This window comes from Podarcis bocagei, assembly GCF_964188305.1.
Source record: "Podarcis bocagei genome assembly, chromosome: 8".
Classification (NCBI taxonomy): Eukaryota; Metazoa; Chordata; class Lepidosauria; order Squamata; family Lacertidae; genus Podarcis; species Podarcis bocagei.
Window position 1 is genome coordinate 27,359,633 of NC_138133.1, and position 24,456 is coordinate 27,384,088.

The window sequence follows — 24,456 nt, forward strand, 5'->3', positions numbered from 1 at the left end:
AAAAGCAATTTAAAAAAGAAGCAGTACTCTCTTGCTGGGCAGCAGCAGTCCTTTTGAAGCCTGTCAGGCCCCGCCCTGAGCCAGGTGGAGAGAGGCAGAAGCAGGGCCCTCAGGCTCTCAACTTGGCAGGGGGTTGGACTCGATGGCCCTTGTGGTCTCTTCCAACTCTAGGATTCTATGATTCTAAGACTCTCCTTATACTGGTACCTGCACATAGGCCTGGTTAGATGCAAGGATCACTACCCACTCATCTCCCATAAAATGTCTACTGAAAAGCTGTGATGGACAGGGAGAAGAATGATTCATAAGAGCTTACTTTGACATGACTCATCCAACATCTGTTCATTGAAGACAGATGCTCGGAGGATTACTACCTGGAGGCAACTGGGAACAACATAGCAGTGAGATGATGCCTCCCATCTCCTTTGCAATATTTAGGGGCAGATCCTGGTACCAGGACATGAGGAGCTCAGGGACATTCTCACCTCTGCCAACAAACTCCATCACCAGTTAGAGAACACTGAAGATCTATGAACTTGACTGGCAAAGGAGGAAGGCTATCTCAGTAACAGGAACCATACAACAGAAGTAGGTTGACCAAGTCTCATCACACATAAGATCAATTTACATCCTATTGCCAATGAGCACGAAGTGAAATACAGAAAGAGCGTGCATTCTTCTGCGCTCGTTTTCAAACTGACTTTTAAACTTCAGAACAGAACAAGGATCGCCGCCCCATAAGTTTCCCACCTCAAAGGGGCTCAATACAAATCCTCTGCCAATAATACTAAGCCAGACTTATTCACACATTTTTTAATAGGGTTTACTTGTCCAGAGGTCTACTTCCCCTCGACAGTGCTGGGTCATATGACTCAACGCCTGTGAATGCCAAGAGAACTCTTATGCCTCTTGTTTATAGCATGTGACATTGTGGCACGATGGCACCGTGCTTCCATGATTCAAATTCCTTCACTTGCTTGTTTGTATGATGATCTACAAGCAGGAAGAATCAAAACATAACACAGGCTGAAGTGGCATCAGCAACAACAAGCACTGGAAAACAAGAAAAGGACAGTTCTAGCGTTGCTTGTGTCACTTCTCTCCTAAGCAAAACAAAACCAATCAACTCCAAAGGATGCTATAAGGTGTTCATTTTATTAAATGGGTGCAGTATCTTTGCGTGTGGCTAATACAAAGGATACAAGCTTAACAGGGTCTTAGAAATCTGCTCTTATTTCTGGTAAAGAGGCCAGCAGCAAAAAAAATGTTTGGGGCACTCCTCGGACAATGAGAGATTGCCACACAGTGTATGTCCTATTAGGGTGAAGGCAAGAGAGACCTGCCAAACATGGTGGAAACAGTTTCAAACACCCCCGCATTTCGAGGAATTTTATTTCACAATGCCGGCCTTCACCATCTTCCTGTTTCACTGCTCCCTAAGCTGCTTCAGGATGGCGCCTGTGGCGATTCCAGATTTCAAGGCAGGCTTAAGAGTCCATTTTTTAAATGTGAAATGAGACGCCATTTTTAATTCAAGATGAACTGAAGCTGTAAGTAGGGAACTGGATCCCGCTGGCAGGCCAAATCTTTCCTTCCCTATTCCTTGCAGGTCAACTCTTGACAGGTGGAAATATAAAAATGAATACCATCTCCCAAACCTGTCTTTTTGATTGACCTGTCAATCACCTGACATCATTCTAATGTTACCTGTGACATCAGGTGTTGGGCAGGTGAGCACAATTTGGAGAAAAGGGGCTTGAAGGCCTAATTAAGGCCCCTGTCAGACCAGAGATTCTCCATCATTGCCACAAGAAAAAACACTTCCAGGGTGAACGGTCACACACACACTCTCCCATCCACACATTCCACAGCATCTATAGTGAGCATACCGACTACAAATAATAATTATAATAATAATAAATTTTATTTATAATACATTTAATTTATACCCCGCCTTCCCCGGCCAAGACCAGGCTCAGGGTGGCTAACATCAGGTATAAAAACAATTGATTTAAATACTTAAAATACTTAAAACTTAAAAACAGGATTAAAAGACAACTTAAAATGCAGCCTCAGTTCAGTGGAAGCCCAGATCAAAAACTGTGGGGAGAAAACGTCAAATTTTCACCAAGGCCAGCTATCCAGACTGGTCCTACATGGGCCAGAAAAAAGCCAGGGAAGTCCCCAAATAGGGAATCTAACCTTATAACAATATTGTTGTAAAATATATCTAGCCCCTAAAAATGTGTTTTTTCTAAAAGACCAGTACTGCCGAACAGAATCCCATCAGTAGTGTTCACAACAGCCTTGCTTGAATGAACTCACAGTTTGGTTTAATCTAAGTGCTGGTTGGTACCTGAATGTCAACAACTCGCCAACCTGCCAACATCGCAGAATGCTCAAACATCTGCCTCCCGCATGAGAGTGCCAGGCTTACCTTCCCAGATGCAGGGGGAAACACTCCGGGGCTCCACCCTACATTTCACCCTGGAGCAGATCTAGGGGTGGGGTGGGGGGAGAATTGGTGTCTGTACTCACCTCCCCAGTTTCCAAAAAGGAACATGGAGACAGAGCTGACTGCCTCAGCCAAAGGGCCAGCATGAAGAGGGAAACAGATGAGATGGAATGCAGAGCAGAAGAAGTAGGAGCCATCAGGGTGGCAAGTTGGTATCACAGAATTGCAGAGTTGGAAGGAAACACAAGTGCCATCTAGTCCAACCCCCTGCAGTGCAGGAATCTCTTGCCCAAGATTGCCTCAAACCCATGACCCTGAGATTAAGAATCTCATTCCAACCTCCTATAATACCTTTTGATTACAATCATATGTACATATATATAATTGTAACCTGTTCACCCTAGATAAGGACACCCTTGATGTATTAAGAACAGAAAGCAACTTCCCAACAACTAGAGAATAGACGCTATTCATCCACTTCCTGCCTTCAGTGGCCAGGAGTGTCATGCAGGAAACCAAAGCAAAGGATTGGGAAATCTCCTGAGCCACCGTATGCCATAGATGATAGATAGACAGACAGACAGACAGACAGACAGACAGATAGATAGATAGATGAAAGACCGACCTGTCTTTTGTGTAAATGTAAAAGGGGGTAGATCTTTATCGTTCTGCCCAGACACTCAGGTCCAGCGCCGAGGGCGTTCTAGCAGTTCCTTCACTGCAAGAAGCCAAGTTACAGGGAACGAGGCAGAGTGCCTTCTTGGTAGTGGCACCTGCCCTGTGGAACACCCTCCCACCAGATGTCAAAGAGAAAAATAACTACCAGACGTTTAGAAGACATCTGAAGGCAGCCCTGTTTAGGGAAGCTTTTAATGTTTAACAGACCACTATATTTTAATATTTTGTTGCAAGCCGCCCAGAGTGGCTGGGGAAACCCAGCCAGATTTATTATAAATAAATTTATTATATTATTATTATTATTATTATTATTATTATTATTATTATTATTATTATTAGACTGCGCTTATTGTAATTGGTTTTAGAATTTCTGTTGCGTCTGTAAGTCGCTTTGAGTCATTTCCACAAGTAAAGCAACTAATAAATATGAAGGAATCTCAAGTTCCCCTGGGAATAGCAGCAAATGACCGCAATGTCATTTTGCAAAGAATCACAGCACAATTTACACAGCACATGTGGGATTCTCCAGCTAGTTATTGAAATACCATGTGCATCGTCATTGGGGAGGTAAGTAAATGTCACCCTTCTAACACTAACAACCCAGAAGCACTGTGATCCAGAGTATGTACCCTACACCAATTTTAACTCCACACTATTGCTTTGGGGGAACAACTCCTACAGTAGAGGAACTTACCTAGTGGCAATTACCATAATCCACCTACAATTATAGAGCCAGAGTCTCACTGAAATGACCACTACTCTATGACCCAAAATAAATACTGCACCATTCTATCTTAATGGGATAAGCATCAGTTAACTCCCTGGGGTACTAATGCCACTTGGCTATGAAACCAAGGAAGCGAAACAGACAATTTCCTAGTCCATTTTTACATAGCGATTTGAGCAGACCAAAGAGCTGATTAAACGGCTAGCTAATCTACACAAAGCAAAAGCCATTTCCCAAACTTTTATCAGTAGATGCAGGTCATCAAAAACACAAAATACATTAAATATGTTTGTGTGAGATCAACCCATACAGCGCACTCCCCTGTAGGTCTACTCAAAAGTAAGCCCCACTGAGTTTAAGGATACTTACTCCAAGGTAAGTTTATTGGATTGCACGATCGTCCAAAAACCTGGAAAACTGAATTAAGATACCTGTCTAAAAGTCACCAATTATTATGTAGATCATGCAATGAAAAATCCATTCCTGCTCTCTTCAAGAGCACTAGAGATAGCAAACATTTTCTGTTTTCAGAAAGGTTCACTTTCGATACATATTCAATGATCACATTTGAAAGATTATTTTAGGAAAGACGTAGCTGTTTCAAAGAAAGATGCCACGAGCCCTATAAAGCATTGCATACACTGGCAGCCAGAACAGATGACAAACCATCTAAGGTTGCAGCAAGTACCCACATACTTGGGAAGAAGACCAAGTCACATCAACAGAATTACCCTCCAGGAGACTGCAAAGGGCTGCAATGTTAATTCAGCTCAATTCATTGGGCATTGTCCTTTCACAGACATATACAACATCACTGCAAAAATCCCATAGGTCTAAAAACTCAAGTTGATTTGGTCTCAGTTTAGTATTCCGAGGATTGAAGTTATTTTGCATAAACACTATAGCAAAATCTTAATTTTCTGTAGAGGTATGTTCAGAGTCATGCACATTGCGTAAAGAGGAGTCTCAACCACACACACAAAATTGCTAAGGAGCAAGAAGCATCTGCACTCTTGAGAATTATTTCAGCCACAGGATTTAATAACCTGGCACCCCACTTCTAAAAATACACCTATCAGCAACAGCACACTGGACAGCTTATTACCAAAATAGCATCCTGTGCAAGGCAAGCGGGCATGGCCATCTTGCTATGCCGCATGCCAGGTCCAATGTAATTTTATTGACAAGACACCATGTACAAAAGTCTTGTCACAAGCGCCACAAGCTGGTCTTCTCCCAGTGCAAACAATGCACAACATAAAACCTATTCAGGTGTTCTTTTTCCTCAGGGGATGAGGGGGCGAACGTGCTGGTCTACTCTGCTCCCTCCAATGAACTAGAGGGCAACTGTCTATGGCAGGGAGCCTGCTGTCCTAATGGGGTCTCCTTCCATGATTATGGAAGGTTGTCAATGGGACAGGGAACTCAAAGAAGCAGAGCAGCCATTAACATGGCATGTAATATATATACATACACAGATAAAGTGTGTGTGTTAATTGAACTCCTGAGAACTTTAAAAGAGTAGACTGGGAATTCTAGGAAGGCACCATCAAATAAAAGAATCTGAAAACAAAAAACCCCACTGTGTACACAGAACATGCACAGGAAACAAACCCACTTCAGATTTTAGTAATTACGCCACATACAGTATTATGGTGATGACATACTGTGTCTCAAAGTAGTTGGGTGTTCAATTAACATTAAACAAGGGCAGCTTGATCAACCAATCTCAATATTGTATCTTCCAAGACCCAATTGTTACTATTCCTGCTTCAAGCGAATGAAACAGGACATACGTACACTCAGGCATATTTCTGAGCATCAGTGTCCAACTGAGGGCTTTTTAAATATCAAAGCAGCATACAAAAAACTTTTAACAGTTCTATATATTATTTAAGTTGCTAGAAACATGGAAGCATAAACCATCACGGCTTTGGACACACAACGAAGTACTATGGGGTAAAAGATCACATGTATACTCAGGACAGTATGTTTCTACATCAAAAGGCACAGGAGTGTTTACACAGCCAATATGGGGTTGCAGTAGTGCTTTTCTCAACCATCAACTACAGGGCAGTAGCCAAACTTGGCCTGTTGCAACAAAGACAGCCTTAGTCAGTACACAACTATAGTGGTACCTCAGGTTACATATGCTTCAGGTTACATACCCTTCAGGTTACAGAATCCACTAACCCAGAAGTAGTACCTCAGGTTAAGAACTTTGCTTCAGGATGAGAACAGAAATTGCGCGGCAGCAGCGGGAGGCCCCATTAGCTAAAGTGGTCTTCAGGTTAAGAACAGTTTCAGGTTAAGAACGGACCTCCGGAACGAATTAAGTACTGAACTCAAGGTACCACTGTACACTGGAAAAGCCAGGCCACATACCACTGGTGGCAGTAGATATAATGAGGCCCGGTTGCTTGTTTACATGCACATCAACCCTCTTGCCCTCTACGATATAAGTGGCTTTGGCCTCACATCTGCCACACCACTACAGGCCAGCGAGTCACAACAGGGCTCAGTTGTGCTAACACACCCGGAAGAAATGAATGGGAATGCTGCAGCTCTCCTCCCGAAAATCATAGTTCACATCTCTATTCAGTATTTTCTCCCAGGTTCAGGATTCACACAAAAAACCATGTGAATCACAGTAGCCTGCAACGCAGCCTGCTGAGAGTGAATAAGCAACAGATTCTCTGTGCACAATTAAATGCAAAAAAGTGATTAAATGTGTGCTTACACAGCAAAAAAAAAAAATGAAAAAAAAGAGGTGATGTCGAGATGACTATGGACTTCGGTTTCCTGGGAACTGCTCAGAGTTTGTATTCTCCTATAGACATTTTGTTGCGGTGTATAGGGGAAAAAACTCTGTATGAATCCACTACCTTCCAAAGTATTTGTTGGCCTTTTCTTTAAAAAACAAAGTGAGCAGGAAACATGAATTCACCCACGAATGAAGTTTAGCAATGGTACGTGCAAAAAAGCTGCTTCAGCCACAGGGTGTCGAGTAACGAATCACACTCCTCGACGCAACTGGTTGCTTAACATTTCATGCACCTGCCCACTGTCTTCAGAGCGCCTGGCTCTGCAACCATTAGAGGCGGGCTGCTTACTAAATTGCAAGGATGCCAAAAGAGGGAAAGCAAAGGCATACACACAGGTAAATAAAGGATCTTCCCCAGGGTGGGGGAAAGAGTTCATATTCTTTCACATATATTGGTGTCCTGCTCCCGCTCTCTTTTCTTGTACGAGCTCCACCCAACTGGAAGACTCAATTGTCTTTTCATCAATACCAATAAGCAAAGCCACACGCACACATGTCAGTACAGTTTATGGGCTGGGGAGCAGTTGCAACAGCGCACAGAGCTGTTTGTGAAGGGGCACAGAACAGGAAACGGCATGTGTGCTGCTGGGAGTCAGCAAAGAAGAGAAAAAACTCAGCACAGCCATTAAGGCAAGCCCGACAGTAAGGAGTCCTAAAAACACAGGAGTTAGAAAAGATAGATGAGCTAGAGGAGTGTTTCTAGGAACTCCATGTTATTGTTGCAAATCTCATTTTGTCAGCATGCTTGTGGCATCACAGAGGCTAAAAGACCGAATGACCACTTGGGGAAGTCCCCTGCCTTGGCAATAAATGTGCTAGATAGCCTTAGAGCAGGGTTTCCCAAACTTCGGTCTCCAGCTGTTTTGGGACTACAATTCCCATCATCCCTGACCACTAGTCCTGCTAGCTAGGGATGATGGGTGTTGTAGTTCCAAAACAGCTGGAGACCCAAGTTTGGGAAACCTTGCCTTAGTGGAAAACCCACTCTATAAACAAGACGGGAACCGCAATATGGGTCTACCATTTCAGGTGTTTTGTAAAGATTACAGTAAGGTAGCAGTCACTTTGAACATTCTAAAATACAAAATATTATAAGCGTTCCTGTATTTCAGGTAACCCCAAAAAGCTAAGATACCAAATTATATGAATCCATTGACTACACTTCCCTGGGCTTAATCTGTGCGAGTCCTCAGCCCCAGCATCTGCTCTCAAAGCTATAGTTCAATCGCAGAAAAGATGGACTGCACTACTCAGCAGGTGAAGAGTGAATTTCTACTGTCACTGGGCAACCAGAGTGGCTCTAGCCGAATGGGAAAGGCTTCTAGAATGGACTACACTCCTTAAATTTCTGGAGAGAAAGACTTTCCAGCGTACGTACAAGAGTGAGATTTCTCTCTCTCCTTAAAAATTCATTTTGCCCTGGCAAGTAGCAATACTCATAAAAACCCAAACTGTTCTCAGTGCTGAGCATCATTTACCCAAGTATAATACTTTCCAGACACTGAAGCAGCAGGATAAGAGAATTTGCAGCCCTACGGATGCTGATGGGACTCTCAAGAGACCATCCGCTCCAGCCAGCAGAACCAACAGCCAGGGATGATAGAACCTCTAGTCAAATCAATATCGGGAGTACCACAGGCCCCCCCAAACCCTGATTTAAGGTAATGCCTACTGTCTTGGAAACCACGAAAAATGGCATTGCAAAAGTATTCCATTAGCCACGTGCTGCGAGCTAAGCATTTTCACCATCTTTATTTCATGCCTCTTGTAACCAGTGTTCAAAATTAGCCAGGCGCATTTTGCGACTGGCGCAGGTCCAGTTGCGACCATGTGGAAATCTCTGGATGCCAGGTTGGCAAAATGTCACTTCCAGAAGTAATTTCCTTGAAGCTTAAATTGGTGTTATTCTGGGTTGGTTTATTTGACGTTTTAATGTGCTGTAAACTGCTTTGAAATTTGTTATTTAAAATATATAGCAGTATAGAAATGGAATTAATAATAATAATTGTAATAATAAATTCCATCGGGGGGGGAACAGCACCAAGACATTCCAAGGTGGTGACCGCAGCCCAGGTTCAAGGTACCATTTGGCGATTATATTACACATCTGAGTTTTTAACACTGCTTTTAACTTCTGTGCATGCCATAGATGAGGCATAGGAAACTCGGCCCTCCAGATGTTTTTGAGACTACAGTTCCCATCATCCCTGACCACTGGTCCTGTTAGCTAGGGATGATGGGAGTTGTAGTCCCAAAACATCTGGAGGGCCGAGTTTGCCTATGCCTGCCGTAGATGTGTTAGCTAGCAAATAGAGCACATAGAGAGCTATGCACAAAGGCCACAGCAAGCAGCCAGCTTCTGTTGTTGTTTTTAGAGACACTTCCTAGAATACCAATATGAGTAAGAGAACTAAGGGGTAGTCATAGCACATGACATGCACAAACACAGAGCGCAATCTCAGTAAAAGGCCACAGCCACACTTCACATACTGACACAGCAGAATTCCACATGCAATTGCGGAATAGAGCACAGCCCGAGCTCTGCTGGATCCGTTTACCCATATTTAGGTCCTTGGCTCCAGCAGGGCTCAAAGCATGTTTCCACTAGGGTGGCCAGATGTAAAAGGCAACACAGCTCTGGTGCTCTCTTAAGAGCTGTGCAGAAGAGCAACCACTGGCACAGCCAAAATTCCCCCATCCTTAAGGGTCATCAGAACTTGGTCTTTCCTTTTCCCATCTGGTCACCTTCACTTAGAAATATCAAGTCTCTCTGAAGCCAAATATGTGTCAGGCAAAGTACTGTTGCCAAAAAGAGCAGACAACCAAGCACAACTGCAGCGTCTTATTCATTTCTGTAAGGTTTGTGCAGCAGCAAAAATCAACCCAAGGAGTATTTTGTGGGTTACTGCCGAAAGCAGGCATGAGGCCTAGAAGGCTGTGAGCATGAAAACAGTGTTAGAAATTCAGATATATAAACTAATCGCCAAACCTGGGTTATGGTTGCCACAATTGAAATGTATAGGTGCCAGGGTTTGTTTGTTTGCAATTGAGTTATTATTAATAATTATTATTATTATTGTTATTTCTATACCACTTTATATATTAAGGAAAAAATCTCAAAGTAGTATACAACACATTAAAACATCAAATAGAACAATCCAGAATAAAACAAATTTAAGCTTCAAGAGAAATATTTCAGATTCTTCTCTAGGTAAGATTTTGCTTTCCCTAGTTGCCAACCTAGCATCCAGAGATCTCCAAGTAACTGGACCCATGCCAGTCACAAAATGTGCCTGGCTAATTTTGAACACTGCATGGAACCTTCAGGATTTCCAAACTCCCATTACTCCTAGCTATTGGCCATGCTGCCTGGAGCTGATGGCAGTTGCAGCCCTCCAGAAGGTGCTGCAACTACAGGTTTCCCATCCCCGAGAGAGAGACCTGTGTCTTAAAATCAGGGGTGAATACTTCCTTCAACCACTTCCTTACAATGCAATAAAATTTACCTGCTAGGCAGCTCCACCTAGTCCAGCAGTATTCAGTGTTTTTGATCCCTAAGTAACCCTTTCCACACAGACTTATTTCCAAAAGAATCCCTGAAGAGGATTCTGGGGCACAGACAAGTCATGTGAGTCGTGTGCAGTGACCAGGCCTATCAGGCTTTAGCATCACCCCACATGTACCATGGGTATAGCCAAGAGTACACCTGACACTTCTTTGTAGCAGAAAACTGGCTGGTGTTCCAAAATGGCGGCCAAGTCATGTTTTAATAAAGTTTGAGGAACTATAGCTTGGTTAGAGAATACATGTTTTGCATGCAGAAGGTCTCTAGGTTCAATCCAGAGCATCAGAGAAAACAGGTCTAGAAGACATCTCCTCCAATCCTGGAGAAGTCCTCCTGCCAGTCACAGAGGAGGCAATGTGGCTTCCCCTAGCAACCATGAAGCCTATGAGCCCCCCATCCCTTTGTTATGTGGTGGGGAGGGTTGTTACCATTTCTCCCCAGTCCCTCAAAAACACATAAAGGTGAAAGAGGAAGTGGGAAAAGCATCACTTTCTCACACTCCTTCTTTCAACTCTATGTGCATTTTCAAGACAGGGATCGGCACCTGAGCAGCTGAACGGAAAGCGAAGCAACCAAAAGCGTAAGAGGGGAGCAGGAAGGATAGGTGGGAAATTGGGGGGGGGGGGGGTCCGACATGGGCAACAGGGAGGAAAATGTAGCAACCAGAGAGAGAAAGTGTGGTGCCACAGGAAAGAAGGCAACAAGACATATCAAATACAGTAAAATGGATCTTGGATGTTGCGTAATTTTTCCACAGGTTCCTCACACATCCCAACCAAATCACAGCTCCCATCTGCTTCCATTGAATGAAGCATAAAAATTATGAATCCAGAGCTGTCACGGCACAAAAACATGGATCCGAATCACAGGTCCAAATGGATCTTCAGGAGGCTTACAAGGGCTTCCCTCAAAACCACCATCACATCTCTGTGTCCAGAGAGATGCTCTGTGGTTTGTTGATAGTTTCACTGTCATCCTATGTAAAAATAGCCTTGAAAATCTGTGAGGATCCATATATTGAATCAATGCTTTTGTGGTGCTGGCTGGCCTGCACTGGATCCATTTTATTTGGTGTTTTAATGTGTTGCAAACTGCTTTGAGATTTGTTCTTTAAAATACAAAGCGGTACAGAAAATGAAATTAATAAAAATAATAATTGCAAAAAAAAAAGGGCGCCTAGACATTCCATTGCGGCGACCATAACCTAGGTTTAAGGAGCCATTTGGAAATTAGATTATATATCTTGAGTTTCTGACACTGGGTTCGAACCTACAATTCTGAGATTAAGATTCAAGCCCTCTGTAGTTCAAAGAGAAGCATCAGATGCTGCTGTACTGCTTTAAAAACCAAGCCTTTCAAAACTACCAGGTTAAGAAGAGCACTCCTGTCAAAAAAAGCAAGCAGCCTTGCAGTGCTAGTTTTTCTGTGAGTCCCAAAAGCAGAGCCACACATTTTTTTTAAAAAAGGAAGGCCACAGAAGCCTGCAGAGTCCTTAAGATTCCAGAGGCATGTGCCTCAGAGTGACGAACTTCAGCAATATGAGGTTACCCCACTAATTTTCTCTGAGAAATCCAAGCCAGCCCTCTGTGCAACTACCAAGAAAAGTTGAGTCGACATTCTGGTCTGAGCCAGACAAGTGCAAACTGGATCATACATAAAATCTGGACTCAGAGGGGACAGGGAGGGTGTGGCGCATTCCCTAGCAACCAGCTGCAGAACTTTAGGATGCTTTAAGTGCTGTTTCTACGAAGCCTTGCTTAAAAGGACGGGAGGTGCCCCCAAAATCCAAATTGCATGAAAAATCCAAACTGTATACAGAGTTTGTTGATGACAACCAGCTGCATGTAGAAAAGGTGTCTGTGCAGAATTCTCCACACCCCTTTAATCACATACTTTAAATGGAAGCACCAACATCAGGAAATAATAAACAATTCTTAACTGAGCAGCAATTATAACTCTAATAAATTAACGGGCTTGCCCATTAATTCCCCGGAAGCAAAGATTCCACTTAAAATAAAATAAAAAGGACAAAAACAAAACCCTTTTTGCTAAGGACCACCCACTAGCCAGCGCTGCCGATGCCATGGTTTGGCAACTTGGGAGCAACCCATGTCTTTGCATACCTCTCCTTCCCACTTGCTCAGGAACTGCCTCTTCTCCCTTTCAGTGCAAGATAGCTATAGTTAGCATTTCATGAGCACAAGTCAGAACCCCAAATTTAAAAGGTGTAAGCTGGGGTGGGGGGGGTTAAAGAGAGCAAAGAGGGCATGCAAACCCAGAAGATGCTCCTGACTGCCAAATCATGGGTCCATAGTTCAGTGGCAGAGCATTTGCTTAAAGTGAGGAAGGTTTCAGGTTCAAATCCTGACATCACCAGTTAAGTGGACCAGGTAGCAAATGATGGGTAAGACTGTGTGGCCAGTGACCCTCAGAAACCTCCCCCCCCTTTTTTTTTTTTGCTTTGTATTTACCCAAGTTCAGTGGTACCTCAGGTTAAGTACTTAATTTGTTCTGGAGGTCCGTTCTTAACCTGAAACTGTTCTTAACCTGAAGCACCACTTTAGCTAATGAGGCCTCCTGCTGCTGACGCGCCGCCGGAGCACGATTTCTGTTCTCATCCTGAAGCAAAGTTCTTAACCCGAGGTACTATTTCTGGGTTAGTGGAGTCTGTAACCTGAAGCGAATGTAACCTGAAGTGTATGTAGCCCGAGGTACCACTGTAGTAAAGAAATTCCCAGGTGATTTGTATGGATGTTCACTCACACTGAAAAACCTTCACTCCAGAGATCTGCCAAACTGAAAGCCAACCCCCTGAGCACTTGCAAGAGCTATGCTTGATGCAAAATTGCATTTCAGAGAGAAAACTGAAGTCTCCCTTTGGAAACCACACAAGACCATGTGGTGGTTCCAGAATTCCAGAAAGGGACACATTTCTTTTTAATCTGTTGCCCCAAGAGTCCTGTGTCATCTTAAAGACTAAAAAACACACACCAACCAATCAGAACGTGAGCTTTCGGAACGGAACGCAGGCTCTCTCCTGCAGGTAAGTTAGGCAATACATCTGCCAGTCTTTAAAGGTGCTACCCTAAGGGGCTTTTTCTTCTGAAGGAAGGCGCTAGAGAATTTGCACTAAGAAAAGGAGAAAAGGATACAATGCAGACCCACTGGTCTAAAGCAAAGGAGAACAACAACAACTACAAAAAAGGTCAAGATCTTCAAAGCAATTGATAATCCCCTTTAAACATAACAATGCCTGGATAGGGGTTTCAATTGCTTCCCTCCGCCTTGTTGGTAAAGACCCCTTGAAAATCTGCAGGTGAATCCTCCTTAAAACAATTCAGCTGCCCTGTCTCAGAGGCCTTCGAATTCTCTTAGCATTACTTACCTGAATCACATTGAATAAACAGTCCCCACCCATCACCTACTTCTTTTGTCTACAGCACCTATTCAGGGAGAGCTACCTTTATTGACTGCAAGGCTGGCTAGCATGAAAAACTGGAGAGGTAGCACAGAGAACAAGATGCCCTAGAATGGCTTGCATCCTGCTGCAGGCAACAAAATCTACAGGCTGTTCTGCTGAACCGATGGGGAGCAACTCAATATTCATTCCAGATCTGCAAGGTTTGGTTAAAAGGCCCCTGCCCTTCACAGGTGAGCTGCTGTTCGGCCATATATCCCACTGAGGAAGCCAAAAGCAATTTTAAAACAGCACACCAAAAAGTCACGTTTCTTTTGCATTTCACAGAAAAGCAACTGCCACGGGGTACAGCTTTTAATTGGGCCTAGAAGTAAACACTTAAGAGAGAACATCACATCCATGTTTTCCTTAAGATTCACTCCAAGAAAGAAGCAAGGGTGCTTCAGTTTGGCTATTTCTTCTGCCAACACCTGTTACTGTCTTAAATAATGTATGTCCTACCTGTAAAACCATTGCCCTATCTAATGCCAACAAGGAGCAGAACTGGACTGCAAGGTGGGAATGTTTCAAAACTGTTTTTGTATTAGAAAAGGTACAACCGCTCAATTTCTCCACTGAATCTATGGCTAGGTTAAGTACTCCCTTGTTTTCAACAGCCTATATTTCAGGGCGATAATGTTCCGTAACATAGAAATGGGAATCCTTTGTTTCATACGACTGCTACCCAGAACAGTATCGTTTCTTTCCGTTGCTCATTTCCAACAACTGGATTTAGCACCTTTTGCACAGAAATGCACAGATTTAGCACCTGTTGCAAAATGAAACACATGAGGCTAATCTCCTCAAATTCCCCCAGTTCCTTTGTGTCCTAAAAACAACCATCTTCTCCCTCAACCCCACACACATGCACTCAACGCAGCCTGGAAAGAGGTGTGAAAGAAGTCACATAACCTCCCTAAACCTGCATAGAGAAGATGCCAGGACCACCCAAGGTAGCAAATTTACACAACATAGCTCCCCATAACAAGTGCAATGCTTCAACCAGGCAGAATGTGATCGTGCAAGAATCCTATAAAAAAAAACACAACACCAATCCTAGTTTGCGAGCAGTAACAATTTGGAATTTGGTTGTGGAAAATCCACACTGAAATACTTGCTCAGCTATAGCGCTAGTTGACTTTGGATGACCCACCACTATCCATCTTGCAGCCAAATTTACCTCCCTTGGCTGCTGTGAGGCAAATAGGGCAGGATACTAATAATCCTTCAAAAGAGGTCCAGAGGGTGGCAACACGAGAACAGGCCTTTTCTGCAGTGGCTCCCCGCATGTGGAATGCTATTCCCAGCAAGGCTCCTCTGACACCTTTGTTACATGTATTTAAGCGCCAGGCAAAAACATTCCTCTTTTCTGGCTTATTAAACAATCTTTGGCCTTTTAAATTGGGAGGTATTGTTTTTGTTTGTTACCATGCTATGTATTTTTCTGTTTTTATATCGTAACCCACCCAGTGATCCTCAGATGAAGGGTGGTATACAAATTTAATAATAAAATAAAAATGCAATGAATACAAGCAGAAAACACATTTTTCTCCTATTCGAGCCAAGTCATATTTCATAAGTGAACAATTTCATTTAAAGAATAGGTATCTTTGTGGACAAGAGCATACATAAACAGTACAGGTGTCAGGGTGGCAAATTTGCTTGAAAGAGATATGTGAGAAACACTCATAAGCCATAGAACACCACCTGGTTTATATACTTATCTTCACATTATATTTCCATGAACCAAACAGGCATCAGATTAGTGAGTCACACACACTGTACAACTTTCTTATTTGCTAAGAATCGATTCTTGAAAAGCAGTGTATATTTCTGCCCTGACATGTTTCCGTCCGCACTATTTGTTTCAAATTTAGTTTTCATTGTTCCTGCCACAACCGTGAGGACTAGCAACCACAGGCTTCTGACAAGACTTTGCTGCATACAAAAGGGCCACAGAAAATGGGATGATAAGCCTACTTCTTATCACAACTGCTGGAGACTCCAGGGCAGGCCACGATTTCTGAGCCACTTTACAAATTCAGAATTCCTAGCCTTAACAGGGTTTTCCCTATCAATTAATAAGATAGGGGCCATTGTCACCACTTATCTGCTATCCAAATTCTTTGCAGGTTTGAGGTCAAAGGTATTTTAAAAGGGAGAGGGGTGGGGGAGAAGAGAGAAGGAAAATGTAAATTAATTCCTACCCCTTTCTAAGCTTCAGGTCGCTCTTCAGAAATGCACTTTATATCTGTAATGGGGGAAGAGAGAATAAAAAGTTAAGCTAAGTGTTTTGTGTGGAAAAATATGTGAACCAGTATCCAGAAAGTTAAAAAGTGATGGAATTAAAAAAAAACCAAATCAACATTATTCATCTGGTAGCATGTCACATAGCTTTCCCCAACATAAAATGAATTGACACAAGCACACAAGCTTTGAGAACAGCATACAAGTTACACACCATGACTCCAGCTGTGCTGTAATAGACTTCTTTGTTTCCTACACAAATCTATCTGATGTTTGAGGCAGAAACATTGCATTCCACCTGTGTTTCAACTCACTACATCAGCCAGTACTGGGGGGTGGGGGGCAGGAGGTACGAGAAAAAGGAATTTCTGCTGCAGAAGTTTCTATAAACACCAAGTTGGAAGCAAGTATGTTCTCAGGACATTTCTTGATAAATTGCCACCATCAACCCTAAAAAAAATAGACTTATATGGAAGCACATCACATTTTGAAAGTTACCTGTAACCAAGACTTCTATCCTACTAAACCAGCCACACTTAGCAGGGAGCAAATTCAACATGACTTGCTTCTGAGTAATGATTATTAAGCTCATGATGTCATGTGCTGTTAACTTCTCAACTCTATGAAAGCATCCATTAGGGGAACGCAGGTCATAATTCTACAAATACGTAAGATACAGGAGTTTACATATTAAGAATGTGATATGAAAATATTTCTGACATTGAGCACAAAAGTTTAGTCTGATTTTAAGTTCGAGATACCCAACGTGGTAATTTAAGAGAGAAAAAGTGGTTTTATTTTATTTACAAAAGGAAAGGAGAAAGAGGATGAATCCCTGATAGATGCACTTGGGTTAATTTTAGCATCCTTCTGTTTAGCTGCTTAGCAACACTTATCCTATGACCTTCTCCGCACCACCTACTTTCGCAAGGGATAACATGTATAACCTGAGAGAGCTAGCAACGATAGCCAGTTTTGACTAGCAGTGTAAGACAGCCGATGCAAAAACCAGCTTTTACTACAAGCAAAAAAAAAAAAAAGAAAGAAAGAAAAAGAAAAAACCAGGGAAGAGCATCTCTAATTATGACACCTTCAGTAACGGAAAAGCTGAGTGTAGATGCGGAAATGGATCTAGAGTACATAAATCATCTCGAAGAAATCCAGGAAACCCATAAGGTTACAAGGGACATTTTGCAAAGCCCTGGAAGAGGAGGGGAGGGGGAATTTTGAAACACACTGTCTGCCCTTAGGCCAAAACAAGTTTGCTAAACCCACTGCTAAGTCACAAGAGACTTTCCCACCTGAGGTTTTACTTTAGCAATCTCTAGAGACTCAGAAGTCCAAGCAAGGTTCATCATATGACGTAAAGATGCAAGGATGGGTGTCATCTATCTGGCTATTGAACAGGAAAGAGTGAACTCTCATGTAAATTGTTTGATTTTCAGAGCAGTTCAATAATCGGAAGTGTGCCGGTTTTTAAAACTTCGTATTAAAAACTAATTATAAGAGGGGGGACAGTTTTATTAAATGGGAACGAATTAGCTGAAAATTTTCAGGTAGCTTTCCCCTAAGCTTAAAAGGTCTGCAAAATTTTACATTAACACAAACTTAACATACACCACGTGTATACGGCTGGGATTGCTATAAGAGGCAGACACACACATACATACACAAGACATCAGTTTCTGGCCAATTGCCCTAAAACAATTAAAGCCATTAGGTGTGTCTTAAGCGAAGGATGAAAAGAAGTGTTGTGGTAACTTGATTGATTGGATGATGGAGCCATGCTGTTTCTGAGTTTCTAACACACAAAGGGGTCTATTCTCCCAGGGATGTACTTGCAACACCAGTTAATGCTAATGGGCATTATGCAGACACATCAAGAGGAGGTCTATACCCCTAAGCCTTCAAAAGGAAAATAAAACCCTAAAACAAATATGGCTTGTGTGACCATGAGTCACTGGGTCCATGTCTATCTCCCCCTGCATGCGCATATACACATATTCATCTGAGGAAAGAGAACCAAGCGGCTGAGGGCAACTTTTTTTAACCCTTCCCAAACTGCATCCAATTCCTCATGCCACCATACCCTTTTAAGGATATCAGCCAATAGTTAGTGGAAGGGTCCCAATTCCAGGAGTTACTGAAAAAGCAGCTATCTTAAAAGAGGCAAGCATCGGTGTGAAAAGCAGAGAGAATTAAGATTCCCCCTATCGCATGGGCAATTTTTTTCCTGCCCAAAGGATGAGAAAATTTGCATTAAACTGCATTAAACACAAGCGACCTTGTCCAAAAGGTAATACATAAAAGGCAGTCAGAAAATGTAAAGTTTCAAGCACTTTTCCCTTGCCAGGAATCAACCAACTTAACTGCCTTCTCAGGCTGAAGACACCAGATTTATGATAATATATACCTGCTACAGATTTCCCCCACCTAGCATCAAAAACTGTAAAGAAAAAGGACCAATCCCATCTCAAGAGGGAAAACGAAGGGAAATGCAACTCCGCCATCCTTTTCAAAGTCAGACAATTAAAAGTCAAGGAAAGGGCATTTTAATGAGTTATTTTCTCCCCACCACCCAAGAAAAAAACAAACCTAAAACTCCCAACAATCTCCCCAGGAAGAGTGGAGTTTGGGTATTGCTCTGAAGCCCCTTCCGAATTTGGGACTGTCCATCGGGATCTGGGCTCTTCGTTCTCTTTCCTCGCCAGGCAAAGGAGCACAAATGTGCTGAGCTAAGAGAAACCGCTCTCCCCTCCTCTTTTATAACCCATCAAGGATGCATTGCAGAGCACTGGGAGAGGAGGGAGAGACAGATAGTGTAACGAAGAGGTAAGAAGAGGGGGTGGGGGGGGGGGAGAGAGCCGGAGGGAGGGGAGGGCAGAGCCAGAGCAAACTTATCAACCCACATGACAAAGTTCAATCCACCTCCACCATCAACAAGCAGCAGCGGCGGCTCCTCCTCCTCCTCCCTCCGCGAAAGTTTTCACAGCATCTCCAGCCTCCTCTCTCTCGCTGCTCTACTCTGCCCGGCAACGAGATGCCTCTCTTTGCCTGTTGCACAACTGCGAGCTAGAAAGCTGGAAGTTACTTTGGCCGAGGACGGAGGAGAGCAACCACCACGTTTTCCATGGCTGCTCTTCACCCACATACACCCACACACACAAAAAGCACCTTCTCTCTCTCCCTCGGTTAAATAAAGGCAACAGCAAGCGAGCCCAACGGCAGGGAAAAGTTTGAGCAAGGGCAGAAAAAAAGTTTGATCAAGTTGCAAAGAGCGCCGAGAATCTCTCTCCTTTTTTTTGCAAACTCGCTCCATGTTTGCATGGGTGTGGGGAGGTCATAAAAGATCGGGTGGGTGTTTATTTTTTCCTCTCCCCCTCTTTCTTTTCCCTTTTTAAGTTCCCAAAGAAAGGAGAGACATCATCTCTTTCTTTTTGCATCCACAATCTTTTAAGGGGAAAAACCGGGGGGGGGGGGAAGAGGGTGGCGGGGCAGGGAAAGACGTCTTTCGACCAGGGGCGGAGGCAGGGGCGCCGACTTATCAAAAATATTGGGGGGGCCCATACCGGGGTCCTGCCGCTGGTTCGCTCGGGTAGCCGGGAGAACGCAGTTCGAGGTGGCGGTGTTGGGGAGAGACCCTCGCTCAGGGCGCCACTAGACTTGGCGGCCGGCGGCCTATCTGGGGGGTTTTGGAGCGTATTTCGGCGGAGCGATTGGGGAGGAGGGGGCTTGTTGCCGGATTCTTCAGCTGAGCCGGAGATCCGCTGCTGGGGGGTCCCTGGGCCGAGTTGTGAGCACGGCCTGCTGAAGGGAGATCCAGCCGATTGCGCGACGGGGACGGCCGGGGCTCTCCGGCTAGGGCGCGCGGCTGGCTGGCTGGCGAGGGAGCAGGTGGGGAGGAGGCGGGGGTCCTCACTCTCTTAGGAAACGCACCCGCGCGCCCGATTGCCACGAAGTCCGAAGGGTGCGTGTGTGGAATTAAAAAGCAAAAACGAGATACGGGCAGGGCAGGCAAAGAGTTTTCTGCAAGAGGATGGAGGGCAGGTTGAAGAGAAAATCACTCAGGATGAGACAGTCAAATCAGCCATGATAAAATGGGCTCAGGATATTGGGTATAACATCATGTTTGAGGACTGGGAAAGGTTATGGACCACCGGAATGAAATTCACGGCATGTAATGCCTTGAAGGAAAATATTATGAAAATGATTTATAGGTGGTACATGACCCCAGTCAAGCTTGCAAAAATATATCACCTGTCTGATAATAAATGTTGGAAATGTAAGGAGGCTGAAGGGACATTCTTTCACCTCTGGTGGACTTGTCCAAAAGTGAAGGCCTTCTGGGAAATGATCTATAATGAGTTAAAAAAGGTATTTAAGTATACCTTTCCCAAGAAACCAGAGGCCTTCCTCTTGGGCATTGTTGGCCAGAAAGTGTTAAAGAAGGATAGAACTTTCTTTATGTATGCAACTACAGCAGCAAGAATACTTATCGCAAAATATTGGAAGACACAAGATTTGCCCACACTGGAAGAGTGGCAGAAGCAATTGATGGACTACATGGAACTGGCTGAAATGACTGGCAGAATCCGAGATTTGGGAGAAGAAACAACGGAAGAGGACTGGAAAAAATTTAAGGACTATTTACAAAAACAATATAAGTTGTATGAATGTTAAAAATTTACACGATTCGGAAACTATAGCTTCAGCAATTAGATTTGGGAAACAGGAAATTATATTTTAAGTAAGAAAAGGTCAAAATCTAAGGTAATACTATGTTTAATTTAAGATATAAGTAACTGATGAAAAGTATGTTAAATTTAGAGGTATAATATTTGAAAAGTACAAAATAAGGTACGAAACAAGGTAATAATTTGCTGATATCTTTATTATAAAGAATGCAGGGTAAGGGAGATGCGAGGAAGTCCAGTTAGTTATATAAAAAATGTGTTGAATGGTTGGTTTTCTTTTCTTCTTTTTCTTTTTTTCTTTTTCTTGTTCTTTTACTTTTTTCTTCAGTGTATGTTTCTAACTTTGTATTTGAAAACTTAATAAAATATTTATAATAAAAGAAGAAGAGAAAATCCTTTCGCTTTTCTGGGGCTCAGGGAAGTCTCAGAGCCGGAGGTTGGGGAAGGGACCCCCTTTGCTCTGCCCTCTTCTCCCGTCTTAGATTTGCATGGGGGTCCCCGCCCGAGCTTGCCTGGCCACCGGGCCACACAAGGGCCGCGCTCTACGCGGCACACCTTGCTAGCCGCGCAGCTGTCCTCCGCGGCTGCGGAGCGGCCCTGCGCCGGTGCCCAGCCCCTCTGGGCGCCCGCTGCGCTGCCAATGACAAGCGGGCAACGTCGCGGGCGGGGAAGGCGTCGCTTTCTTTCCCGATCCTGCATCCTCCCAGTCTTCCAGCCCTTTTTTGGGTTGGAAGCTCGTCTCGTTCGCCCTTCTCCTTTCTTCACCCTGCGCGCAATTTTCCTCCCTCGTCTCCCTCCCCATTTCTCCTTCCTTCCTTCCTTCCTTCCTTCCTGACTGACTGACTGACTGACTGGCTTGGGCTCTGGCTCTGGCTCGGGCTCCGGGTCGGGCTCAGGCTCAGGCTCGGGCTCGGGCAGCCACAGCGTCGGCGGTGTTGGCGATCGGCGGCGCGGGGGAATGGCCCTCCCGGGGGAGCCGGCGCTGCTCAATGGGGTTGCCAAGGAGACAGGCCGGCCGCCCTCCTCCCCCGGCCCGGCGCCCCCCGCCGCGCCGGTGCCCGTTATCGAGCTGGTGCGCACCGGGCGCCCTATAAAAGCCGCAGACGCGCCCACCGCCGCCCGAGATTATTGGGGGGGCTGAGCCCCCCCAAACGAATTTTTGAGGGGGCTCGGGCCCCCTCAAGCCCCATGGAGTCGGCGCCTATGGGCGGAGGAGAGAGAGAAACCTTTCCCCCGCTGCTTCTTAGCAACGATTAAGGTCGCAGTTTCCTAAGAGACGAGTCCCGACTAGTCTGCATTAACACGGAGAGAGGAGAGAGGAGACGAGGGGGGAGCAGGGAGGGGGCGCTTTTAGAGAAGTTTTGGATGTAGCAATTGTGGGGGGATAGAAGGGGGTGGGAGAGTTAATAGCGTCGTCGTTGTCTGTAATCCGAAAGGGTCGATTAAAAGGATTAAAAAGAGATGCGAGAAGAATCTTTTTTTAAAAAAAAAACAACACAGAAAAAGAGAGACCTGGACCAGTTAAGTTCAGAATTCGACGCAGAAGTAAAAGAAGAAAACAGAAGTAAATAGGACACGCGACACATTTTCCTAGGTTCGGACGCACGCGGGGCTCCTTCCTGTACTCGTGACGATGCGTGTGCGCGTTTCCTCCTATAATCCATTGGAAGGGGTGGGGGGGGCAGAGAAAGATGTCCCTCGGACCCAGTACAACGGGGGGGGGGGAGAGAAAAGGAAGCGCAGATACCCTCCCGCACATACGCATACACATACCCCAAAGGACCATAAAACACGCCGAACCCTTCCGAAGTATTCAAGGAGGAAAGGAGAAGGATGACGCGCGTGCACCTTTGCTGAAGGCCAAGCGAGAGAGAAGCAGAACTGATCTTGTGAAGGCTCCAACCTCTCCCCCCCCCCCTATCCCCGAGGGTGAAGGGGAGGGGAGGGCAAAGGGAACGAGAAGTACCAAAGTACAATTATATATATATTAAAAGGGAGCGACAGAAACGACACACACACAGATGCTTCCAGCAACCGCCCTTGCGAACAAGGAGGGGGAAAAGTTAGCAGATGCCCAAGAGAGAGAGAGAGAGAGAGAGAGAGGAAAAAGAGACCAAAGCGTCGGGGGGGGGGGTTGGGGGGGAGAGCTGTACCTTGAGAGAGAGTCGACTCTACTTCAACTTAGAGGGGAGCTACTTCGCTCCCCATCATCTTCAAATCATAAAAGCTTTTCCCTCTCTCTCGCACAACCCCAACGCAACAACAAAAAAATTGCTGGAGAAGGAAGAGGAGAGCGAGCCGGAGGAGGATGTAGTTGCAGGGAGCGGAGGCCAATTGGGTTAAAAGATGCTTCTCCTTCTCCTTCTCGCAGGCCCATCCAAATCGTTGGTTAAAAATAAACTTTGCAGTAGGAGGGGAGGGAGAGAGATGATCTGGATGAATTCCTGAGCTCAGACGGTTTAATATGGATGAGCATCAGGTCCTGCAGGCAACAGGCTGCAACGGGTGTTGCTGGTTGGTACAGTTTGCAACACGGAAGGAGCGGTGGGGGGAGCCGAGAAGGGGAGGCAGGGAGGAGCGGGGGATGGGAAAGAGAGAGAGAACGCTGCCCCAACTCGGCAGCAGCATCTGCTCGGCACCACTGCCAACCAACTTTTCAGAAACTTTCCTCCACGACACACACACAAAAAGCAAACAAACAAAAAAAAACCCACCCGGCCACCTCTCGCTCCCTCCCCAAACGCTACATTTGCAACACCAGCAAGAGAGTCGCGCCGCTTGAAAAAGGGGGGCACTTTCTACCTTTCGCCGCAAGTGTCCTCCTTCCTCATCCCCACCCATCCATCCGCACGTTCGTAAGGGGGGGAAAAGTTTCTTTGCGCGCCTCGGAAGCTCCCCCAGGCAGTTTGGCTCCCAAGCTGCGCCTTTCCTTTCTCCTCCTTTCCAAGAGGCGCAGGTAGAAAGTCGCCCTCCTGGCATCAGCCTCGCCTACTTACGTCGGACTTGCTCCGGGCTGGGCTGCCTGGCTCGAGCCAGGATGGAAAGCGGCGAGGATGGTGATGAGGATGATGATGATGATGCACGGCCGCCCACACACCTCCCTCTCCCGACCCCCCCGCACGCCACTCAAAAAAAAAAGTTAAGGATAATAACCGGGAAAGGCCGGGGACGCGCAATTACCAAAGGAAAGCAAAAGTTTCCGGAGGGAGGAGGGGGGAGAGCGAGCAGCAGCCGAATTCAAAATGGCGTTTCGATGGATGTGCAAAGTTCATCAACTCCCCCAGAACTTCCCTTCGTCCTCTCCTCCCTCCCGGAGGAGGATGAGGCGAAGCCGAGGAGCCCTCCGGCCCGGCAGCGGCGCCCGACGGTGCCCCCAGTCCCCCCACCCCGCACCGCGCGCCCCCGCTCACCCTCCGAGGCAGGCGCATCACGTGTGGCTCCGGCCAGGCTCCCGGGGACGTGTTACTCAGCCAGGCTGCTGCCGCTGCCGCTGCCGCCGCCGCCTCTTGCAAGCGGTAGCATCCCTATCTCGCTCGCTCCCTCTCCTCGCCTGGGAGGGGCTCTGCTCCTCGCAGCAGAGAAGTGAGTAAAAAACTTTTCTCCTTCCTCCTCCTCCCAGTTGCACGGAGCTAGCTCAGCCTCCTCCTGCTGCTCCTCGCTTAAGCAACTTTTTGCTAACCATCGGGACAAAAGTCCAACTAATCTTGCAATAAGAAATAACTCCCCCCACCCCTCTCTTTTGCTTGCTTGTTCTCCTCCTCCTCCTCTCCCCCCCCCCCGCCACACACACACACGCAAAGGATGGTGGA

The 24,456-nt window shown here is 45.3% G+C and overlaps 1 protein-coding gene and 1 long non-coding RNA gene across 4 annotated transcripts in view; one reads left to right on the forward strand and one right to left on the reverse strand.

The window, feature by feature from the left end:
• The window catches only part of RREB1 (ras responsive element binding protein 1), a 129,786-nt gene extending 105,635 nt beyond the window's left edge, over window positions 1–24,151 (reverse strand). Inside the window, exons 1-2 of one of the 3 annotated variants that reach the window (XM_081206148.1) lie at window positions 24,058–24,151; window positions 15,914–15,957 (exon numbers count right to left, since the gene is read on the reverse strand). The gene's annotated coding sequence lies outside the window, so the exon portion shown is untranslated. Of the gene's footprint in view, window positions 1–15,913; window positions 15,958–22,800; window positions 22,900–24,057 lie in introns of those variants that run through there. The other 2 variants (XM_081206150.1, XM_081206149.1) reach the window with 2 other exon arrangements.
• LOC308594053 lies at window positions 192–14,707 on the forward strand. The gene is made up of 3 exons (XR_014011270.1): window positions 192–1,879; window positions 13,690–13,900; window positions 13,995–14,707. It is a non-coding gene; the product is annotated as an uncharacterized lncRNA (long non-coding RNA).
• Window positions 24,152–24,456: the final 305 nt, after the last annotated feature.